The sequence below is a fragment of the Carlito syrichta genome, unplaced genomic scaffold (genome assembly GCF_000164805.1).
Source record: "Carlito syrichta isolate Samal-C Ts95f unplaced genomic scaffold, Tarsius_syrichta-2.0.1 Scaffold126721, whole genome shotgun sequence".
NCBI classification, from domain to species: Eukaryota; Metazoa; Chordata; class Mammalia; order Primates; family Tarsiidae; genus Carlito; species Carlito syrichta.
Genome location: NW_007070817.1, coordinates 16,301 through 26,135, shown reverse-complemented (window position 1 = coordinate 26,135; position 9,835 = coordinate 16,301).

Genomic DNA, 9,835 nt, shown 5'->3' with positions numbered 1-9,835 from the left:
TTTTTTTATTTATTGTAGAACTGAGGTCTTGCCAAGTTGTTCAGGCTGGTCTTAAACTTCTGAGTTCAGGAAATCCTCTCACCTGCACTCCCAAAGTGCTGGGATTACAGGTGTAAGCCACCACGCCCAGTGCTGGCATCCTTTTTGGAGGTACTGAAATTTCAGGTATCTTTGCCACATTCTTTGAACTTTACCCATCTGTCATGACAAATGTTCTCAATCCTTCTGTTCATGGATGCTTCCTTGCAGAAAGATTTATATCATTTGCAATTGGTCATGATTTTAGGCATTGTCAGGAGTCTGATTACATTACTAGAAGCTCAACTCTAAAAAATATTTGGTATTTAATACTTCTAAGGTTGGCTGGGCTTGGTGGCTCAGTCTGTAATCCCAGCACTCTGGGAAACCAAGGCAAGTGGATTGCCTGAGCCCACGGGTTCGAGACCAGCCCAGGCAACTTGGTGAAACCTTGTCTCTACAATAAATCAAAAATTAGCCAGGCATGGTAGCATGCCTGTAATTCTGGCTACTTGGAAGGCTGAGACGGAAGGATCACCAGAGTCCAGCAGATAGACACTGAGTTGGTCATAAGCATGCCACCACACTCCAGCCTGGGAAACAGAGAGAGACTCCAACTCAAAAACAAAAAAACAAACAAACAAAAACTTCTAAGATTGAATTCTACAACCAAACAAAGTAATTTTCTGGGATGGTACTGTCTCCTTCAATGAAACCGACATTCAACCCAATTTGCAGAAAATTTTCCAAATCATTAACCACCCCCAGTAAAATAATTATTTAGTCTAGCCAGTTTTGGTGGCTCACACCTGTAATCCCAGCACTTTGGGAGGTGAAGGCGACAGGATTGCCTGGTCCCAGGCATTCAAGACCACCCGAGACAACTTGGTGAGACCTCATCTCTACAATAAATAAAAAAATTAGCCAGGCGTGGTAGCACGCGCCTGTGGTTCCAGCTACTTGGAAGGCTGAGGCAGAAGGATCACCTGAGCCGGGCAAGTTGAAGCTGTGGTAGCTGTGAGCATTCCACTGCACTCCAGCTTGGGCAATAGAGTGAGATTCCTAGTCAGAAAAGGAAAAAAAGTCGTTTAATCTATACCAGTAGGTCCAGAAATGCACGGCCTGAATGACTTGTTATGTCCTTTGAACCAAGCAGTTTCATAAAGATAACTGATTTTAAACAGATACATTTCAAGTTAAATAATGCAAACAAGCAAAAGTAGTATCAGACCAGGTTCGGTGGCTTAGCCTGTCATCCCAGCACTTTGGGAGGCTGAGGCGAGTGGATTGCCTGAGCCTGTGGGTTCGAGACCAGCCTGGGCACCTTGGCAAGGCCTCATCTCTACAATAAATCAAAAAATTAGCCAGGCATGGTGGCGCATGCCTGTAGTTTCAGCTACTTGGAAGGCTGAGGCAAAAGGATCTCCTGAGCCCAGCAGGTCAAGGCTGCAGTGGCCATAAGTTTGCCACTACACTCCAGCCTGGGTGACAGAGTGGGACTCCAACTCAAAAAAAAATTTTTTAAGTAGTGTTAATATGGTTATCATTTGGGGTTCTCCAAAGAAACAGATCCAAGAGGATATAGCTCTCTAAGGATATGCAAATATGTGTATGTACGTATGTATGTGTGTATATATATATGTATTTTTTTTTTTTTTCTTTTTTTCCAGACACTCACTTCAAGGAATTGGCTTGCATGACTGTGGAGGCTAGTAGGACTGAAATTCACAGGGCAGGGGGCAGGCTGGAAACTTAGGCAGGATTTCCAGGTCACCGTCTTAGGACAGAATTTCTTCTTTCTCCAGGAAAACTCAGTTTTTGTTCAGAAGGCCTTCAACTCGTTGGGCAAGATTAATCTTTTAAAGTCAGTTGATTGTAAATATTAACCACATCTACCAAATACTTTTACAGCGACCCCTAGATTAGTGTTTGGTTGAATAACTGGGAGGCCAGGTGCGGTGGCTCATGCGTGTAACCCCAACACTGTGGGAGGCGGAGGCAAGAGATTTGCCTGAGTCTACAGGTTCGAGACCAGCCTGGACAACATGGCAAGACCTTGTCTCTACAAGAAATCAAAAAATTAGCCGAGTGTGGCAAGTGGATTGCCCGGTGGCACATGCATGTAGTTCCAGCTACTTGGAAGACTGAGGTGGAAGGATGGGTGGAGACCAGAAGGTCGACACTGGGGTAGCCGTGAGCGTGCCACTGCACTCCAACCCGGGTGACAGAGACTTTGACTAAAACAATTTTTTTTTATTAAACGTTTTTTTTCTTTTAAAATTGTGGGGTACAGTTAAGGGTTATATATACAAATATGCATCGTTCAGGCACCCTTGTTGATAAGGGGTGTGTCCCCCAAAAACACATTTTTTTAATAAAAATAAATAGTTGGGTACCATAGCCTAGCAAAATTGACACAAAGTTAACATAAAACTGACACCAAAGTTGACTGTCACAGTGTGGTCGTCCTTATGGATATGGAATATCACTCTAATATCAGCAAAGACTAAATAAATCAGAAGGGGAGGACGTTACCAAAACACTGAAAGCATAACTCCTGCTGTGCAAGAGAAGATCATCTAATACTAGAAACTGAGTCTTTGGCTGCATGCTGTGGCTCATGCCAGTAATCTCAGTACTTTAGGAAGCTGTAGTGGGAGAATCAGTTGAGTCCAGGAGTTCAAGACCGGCCTGGGGAAGAGCAAGACCTCACCTCTACAAAAAATAAAAGAATAAACTGGATGTGGTGGCAGACATCTGGAGTCCCAGCTACTTGGGAGGCTGGGGCAAGAGGATCGCCTGAGCCCAGGAGTTCAAGGCTACCATGAGTAGTGGTGATTGTGCCACTGCACTCCATCCTGGACAGAGTGGGACCCCAACTCAACACAACCACAAAAGAAACTGATAGTGATGGATAATTGCATACATATGCATACGCTTGCCAGGCGCAGTGACTCACGCCTATAATCCCAGCACTTTGGGAGGTGGAGGTGAAAGGACTGCCTGAGCCCACAGGTTCGAGACCAGTCTGGTCAACTTGGTGTGATCTCATCTCTACAATAAATAAAAAAAAAAAAATAGCCAGGCATGGTGGCGCATTCCTGTTGTTCTAGCTACTCGGAAGGCTGAGGTGGAAGGATCACCTGAGCCCAGCAGGTCGAGGTTGCGGTGGCCGTGAGCGTGCCACTGCACTCCAGCCTGGGCGACAACTCAAAAATTGTAATCATAATAACAATATGCATATGCTATAACCACATGAACAGTAGAGAGATATCTGTGTAGGCCCAAAAACAAAGCACAGGTTAATGCACTGATGTTAGCCATTTATACTCCTGTCCTCAAAGGCAATCATCACTTGTTTCAAGTAAACCATACCACAGTAATGAAAGATTCTATGTTAGGTGAAACGACCTCTAATTATGCAGACTGCAATTTGACCCAGATGTGAAATAGTTTTCTGTTGTCAAGGTATATAAGGCATAGGGGTTTTGGGGCGGAGGTTGTTTGTTTGTTTGTTTATTGTAGAGATGAGATCTTACCAAGTTGTCCAGGTTGGTCTCGAACCCATGGGCTCAGGCAATCCTCTCACCTCAGCCTCCCAGAGTGCTGAGATTATAGGCATGAGCCACCGTGCCCGGCCGCTGGTAATTTTTTTTTCTTATGGTACTGTATAAAATAATTATGAAGCAACTTGCTGATATTCTTCCCAACTTCCCAAGTGGCTTTATCATATAAAAGTGCTATAATTAAGGACATTTTCTTTTTTTTTGAGTTGGAGTCTCACTCAGTCGCCCAGACTAGAGTGCAGTGGGCACTCCCGGCCACCACAGCCTCGACCTGCTGGGCTCCAGTGATCCTTCCTCCTCAGCCTTCCAAGTAGCCGGAATTACAGGCATGTGCTACCAAGCCTGGCTGATTTTTTAATTTATTGTTGAGATGAGGTCTCGCTGCCCAGGCAGGTCACGAACCCGCAGGCTCAGGCAATCTACTCACCTCAGCCTCCCAAAAGCGCGGGATTACAGGCTGAGCCACCGAGCCCGGCTAAGGACATTTTTTTTTAGGAGGATTAAAAAAAGTTGTTAGAATGGTTAGACTCACTTTTATTTTTTATTCTAGTTATCATATTTTTTTACACCCCGGCTTCACTTCTTTTTTATCCACTTATGTCTTAAAAAGGAAATTACCCTTGGAAAACTAAAACTATCAAACCCTAATCTCTTGTTTTGAGACTTGTGGTGGTTAATTTTACATGTCAACTTGGCTAGGCTATAGTGCCCAGTTGTTTGGTCAAACTGCAGTAGGTATTTATGGATGCTATTAACATTTAAAAAACATACTTTGAGTAAAACTGATTCTCCTCCATAACATGATGGATCTCATTTAATCATGTGGAGGCTGTAAGGGAAAGTCTGTGTTTTTTCAGTCTTAAGAATTCTCTTCAAGACTACAATACAGAAATCCTGTTTGAGTTTTTAACCTGTTACAACAGGATTCAGATTCAAGAATACAACATCTGGCCAAGTGTGATGGCTCACGCCTGTGATCCCAGCGCTTTAGGAGGCCAAAGAGGGAGGATCGCTCAAGCCCAGGAGTTTGAGACCAGCCTGGGCAACATAGCAAGACTCTGTCTCTCCAAAAAAATAAAAAAATTAGCCATGCATGGTGGTGCATGTCTGTAGTCCCAGGTACTTGGGAGGATGAGGTGGAAAGATTGCCTAAACCCAGGAGGCCGAGGCTGCAATGAACTCTGATGATGCTGTTGTACCCCAGCCTGGGCAACAAACTGAGACTCTGACTCAAAAAGAAAAAAAAAAAGACTGCAGCATCAACTTTTAGCCAAATTTTCACCCTGCCAGCCAGACATGGTGGCTCACACCTGTAATCCCAACGCTTTGGGAGGCGGAGGAAAGAGGATTGTCTAAACCCAGAGGTTCGAGACCAGCCTGGGCAACTTGGCAAGATCTCATCTCTACAATAAATCAAAAAATTAGCCAGGTGTAGTAGCACACACCTGTAGTTCTGACTACTTGGAAGGCGGAAGGATCATCTGAGCCCAGCAGGTGGAGGCTGTGGTGGCCATTAGCATGCCACTGCACTTCAGCCTGGGCAACAGAGTGAGATTCCTACTAAAAAAAATAAAAGATTCCACCCTACCAATTTGGGGCCTGCCAGCCTTTAGAATTGTGTGAGCCAATTCCAATGAACCAATCAATGCATAAATATATGTATCTCTGTATTTACATATGAGTGTGTGTGTATGTGTGTGTGTATGTGTGTGTGCTGTTTCTCTGGGAACCGTTACTAACACAAGCTTCTTCCTTAGTTTTCTCACAGATTTTTTATTTATTTTTCTTGGTTTTACAAAATTGAACAGTTCTAGAGAGTGGTACATTTGAGTTGGAAATGCTTTTGAGCAGAAATGGAATTGAAAAATTGATCTGAGAATTCCATCTCTCCTTAGGCCCCAGCTGGTATATTGGAAAGAGACCTGACCTTGAGGGAAGTCCTAGATCAAGGTGCTGGCTGATTTGGTACACAGCCTTCTTGCTCTGTCCTGACATAGCAGAAAGAGAGGAGGAAGAGAGAGAGAGAGAGAGAGAGAGAGATGTAGAGGGAGGGAGGGAGGAAGAGGGAGAGAGAGAGAGAGACTCATAAATATTTTAGACAAGAGATCCAACTTATTGTAACAAAAGAAAAATCTTTGTTTAAATACCTGCTTTTCCATTAACTAGATAATTCATGTCAGTGGTGTGACATCCCTGAAGTTTTAAACCTGAGAGGGCTGGCACATATAGATCTTCCTCTGTTTGCCCTTCAGGGAGCCACATCCCTGTTCATTCATAGACTATAGTTGGCGAGACTGGATATGCTCTGTTCTCCTTCCAAATGCGGCTTCCTTAGTGCTCAAGGCTTGTCAGGTAGTGGATCCGGGCCAGTCTAAATGAATGCCAGGTGTTCAACATGGAGCCTACACGCCCAAGGCTGGAAGGGATAAAGACTTGCTGTGGTGTAACCTGGAAGCCAAAAGAACATGGTAACTTGGGTTTGTCACCTGGGACTGCCTAGGATCACTCTATTATGACAGTTTCTTAGGGTCTGCTCCTGTAGAGATATTCGATCAATTGGCATTCGCCTAATTAGCAATCTGAGCATTACCAATGTTAAGGAATCGGGGACAAGCCTAGTGGATGTTTAACGAGATGAACATTAGTCTCTTGCGAGAGACTGCTTTATTGATAAGGTTTTGCTGAAACAGGTAAGATTTGCCCTGTTGCCAAGGCAACCTGCCTACAGGAATAACCAATCTATATATCATTCCAGTAAGTGGTCTTCGCAATTTAATAAAGGGAAAAACAAATGTAGCTATGAATGCACATCAGAGAGAAGACAGCAAAATTAAATACAGAAAGGAAAACGATCATGCCTGGGATGGTGGGGGCTGGGTTCCAAGATTAGAATTAAACATTGCTACTCTCAGGTCAGGTGGGGTGGGGCACGCCTGAAATCCCCTTGCTTTGGGAGGTCAAGGCAGGAGGATCCTTTGAGGAGTCTGAGGCTGCAGTGAGCTATGATCATGCCACTGCACTCCACCTTGGGGAGCAGAGCAAGACCCCATGTCTACAAAACACAAAACATCACTTTCCCAGAAGAAAGACAACTCTAGGGGGAATACAAAAGAAACGTAAGTAGCAAACAATCTTCCCCCTTCTCACTTTACCTGCTAACCTCATTTTTGGCTCTCCCCTTTCTGGCCTCATTGGACTTCTTGCCATTTCTCCAGTGTGCTTTGCTAGTTCCTGCCTTGTCTCTACATCTGCTGTTTTGTCTAATTGAAAACCTCTTTCCAACCGGGCACGGTGGCTCACACCTGTCATCCTACCACTTTGGGAGGTGGAGGCAAGAGGATTGCCTGAGCTCAGGAGTTCAAGACCAGCCTGAGCAACATGGCAAGACCTCGTCTCTACAATAAATAAATAAAAAATCATCAGGGCGTGGTGGCACATGCCTATCGTTCCAGCTACTTGGAAAGTTGAGGTGGAAGGATTACCTGAGCTCAGCAGGTAGAGGCTGTGGCGGCTGTGAGCATGCCATGCACTCTAGGCTGGGAGACAGCGTGAGACTCCAACTCAAAAAAAAAAAATGTGCATACGTTTTTTGGCACCCCTAGTATGTGTGTGTGTGTGTGTGTGTGTGTGTGTGTGTGTGTGTGTGTGTGTGTGTATGCTTAAAGTTAGCAGTTTTAATTAATTTTTTTGAGTTGGAGTCTCACTCTGTTGCCTAGACTAGAATGCAAGGGCATAATCACAGCTCACTACAACCTCAAACTCCTGGTTCAAGCAATCCTCCTGCGTCAGCCTCCCAGGTGGTTGGGGACAATAAGTGCATGTAACCATGCCTGGCCTATTTTTTTAATTTTTTTTTTATAGAGACAAGATCGTACTAGGTTGCCTGGGCTGGTCTTGAACTTCTGGGCTCAAGCAATACTACTGCCTCGGCCTCCCAAAGTGCTAGGATTACAGACATGAGTCACTGAGTCCAGTCTTCTAACTAATGTTCTCAATTAAGTTTGAGTTTAATTAATGTTATTTAATAGGTATTCTAAATTATTATTATCTTTTTCAGTCGAAGTCTCACTCTGTCGCCCAGGCTGAAGTGTAGTGGCATGGTCATGGCCACCACAGCCTCAACCTGCTGGGCTCAGGTGATCATTCCACCTCAGCCTTCTAGTATCTGGAATTTCAAGCATGTGCCATCAAACCTGGCTAATTTTTCTTTTTCTTTTTTTTTTTTTTGAGTTGGAGTCTCACTCAGTCATCCAGACTGGAGTGCAGTGGCTGCTCCCGGCCACCGCAGCCTCGACCTGCTGGGCTCCGGCGATCCTTCGAAGCGCCTCAGCCTTCCGAGTAGCCGGAATTACAGGCACGCGCTACCACGCCCGACTGATTTTTTGATTCATTGTAGAGATGAGGTCTCGCTGCCCAGGCGGGTCTCGAACCCGCGGGCTCAGGCAATCCACTCACCTCAGCCTCCCAAAGTGCTGGGATTACAGGCTGAGCCACCTAGCCTGGCTAATTTTTCTTGATTTATTGTAGAGATGAGGTCTGGCCAATTTACCCAGGCTGATCTTGAACCCATGAGCTCAGGCAATCCTCTCACCTCAGTCTCCCAAAGTGCTGGGATTTTAGGCCCAGCTGTCTGGTTGATAATCTAAATTCTAAGGTTTGTCTGGTGGAGAAGAATGCTACCTGGTATCCACCCTCAATAAAGCCTTCTTAGATGTCACTTGCTGCCATCATTCATCTGGCCTGTGTCTGAACTCCTAAGTGATGTCTGATACAGTTGGCACCCACAGTTTTGCATTAGATTTCACACTTTCATGTCTTACTCTATTTTTTTTTTTTTTTTTTTGCTTAAGTACACATTTGCAATCTTCAGTTTGATTTAAGTGTCTGAAGACAAATCTTGGAACTTTTACTTTGATCTCTGGTAATACCTGTAACATTGCTGGGCATTTTGCCAGTACCCAATATATACACGTGTTAGTTTCACTTGAAAGGAATAAGGGTCAGGCGTGGAGGCTCACACCTGTAATTCCAACACTTTGGGAAGTAGAGGCTAGAGGATTGCCTGAGCAATAAATCAAAAATTAGCTGTACATGGTGGTGCACACCTGTAGTTCCATCTACTTGGAAGGCAGAGGTAGAAGGATCGCCTGAGCCCAGCAGGTCGAGGCTGCGGTGATTGTGAGCAGTGCGCCACTGTACTCCAGCCTGGGTGACAGAGTGAGACTCCAACTCAAAAACACCCAAAACAACAACAAAAGAAAGGAATAAGAAAATATGGCCGGGCTTGGTGGCTCAGCCTGTAATCCCAACACTTTAGGAGGCCAAGCGGGGGTAGATTGTCTGAGCCCACGGGTTCAAGACCAGCCTGGGAAACTTGGTAAGACCTCATCTCTACAATAATCAAAAAATTAGCCAAGCATGGTAGCGCGTGCCTGTAGTTCCAGCTGAGGCGGAAGGATTAACTAAGCCCTGCACATCGAGGCTGCGGTGGCCATGAGTGTGCCACTGCACTTCAGCCTGGGCGACAGAGTGAGACTCTGACTCAAAAGCACAAACAAAAACAAAAAACACATGGAAGAGCAATGATTTGGCCACAGTCATTCCATGATATCATCCCTTTTGCCAATCTGTCATAAAGCTGCTTAAACTTAGTAACTGCAGCATTGAAGGAGTTAGACAGAAATAAGGCATTGAAACAGGTTGCACAAAAGAAGTGCTGCAGGATCCTTGGTTTTGCATGTGAAAACCATAATTTCAGTTCAGTAAAAATGAGTCTAGGCCAAGCACAGTGGCTCATGCTTGTAATCCCAGCACTTAGGGAGGCTGAGGTGGGAGGACTACTCGAACCCAGGAGTTAGACCAGTCTAGACACAAAATGAGACCTAAGGATATGGGAAGCCTCTACAGGCTGAAAAAAAAGTAAAGAGACAGATTCTGGAGGCTTCAGAATGAATGCAATCCCGCTGCCACCTTTTTTATTTTTATTTTTATTTTTGAATTGGGGATCTCACTCTGTTGCCCCGAGTGGAGTGCAGTAGCACAGTCGTGGCTCACCACAGCCTCGACCTCTAGGATGCAGGTGATCCTGACACCTCAGCCTCCCAGGTAACTGGGATTATAGGCACATGCCACCACACACAGCTAATTTTTAAAAATTTTTTTGTGAAGACGAGGTCCGCGGGTTCGAGACCCACCTGGGCAGCGAGACCTCATCTCTACAATAAATCAAAAAATCAGCCGGGTGTGGTAGC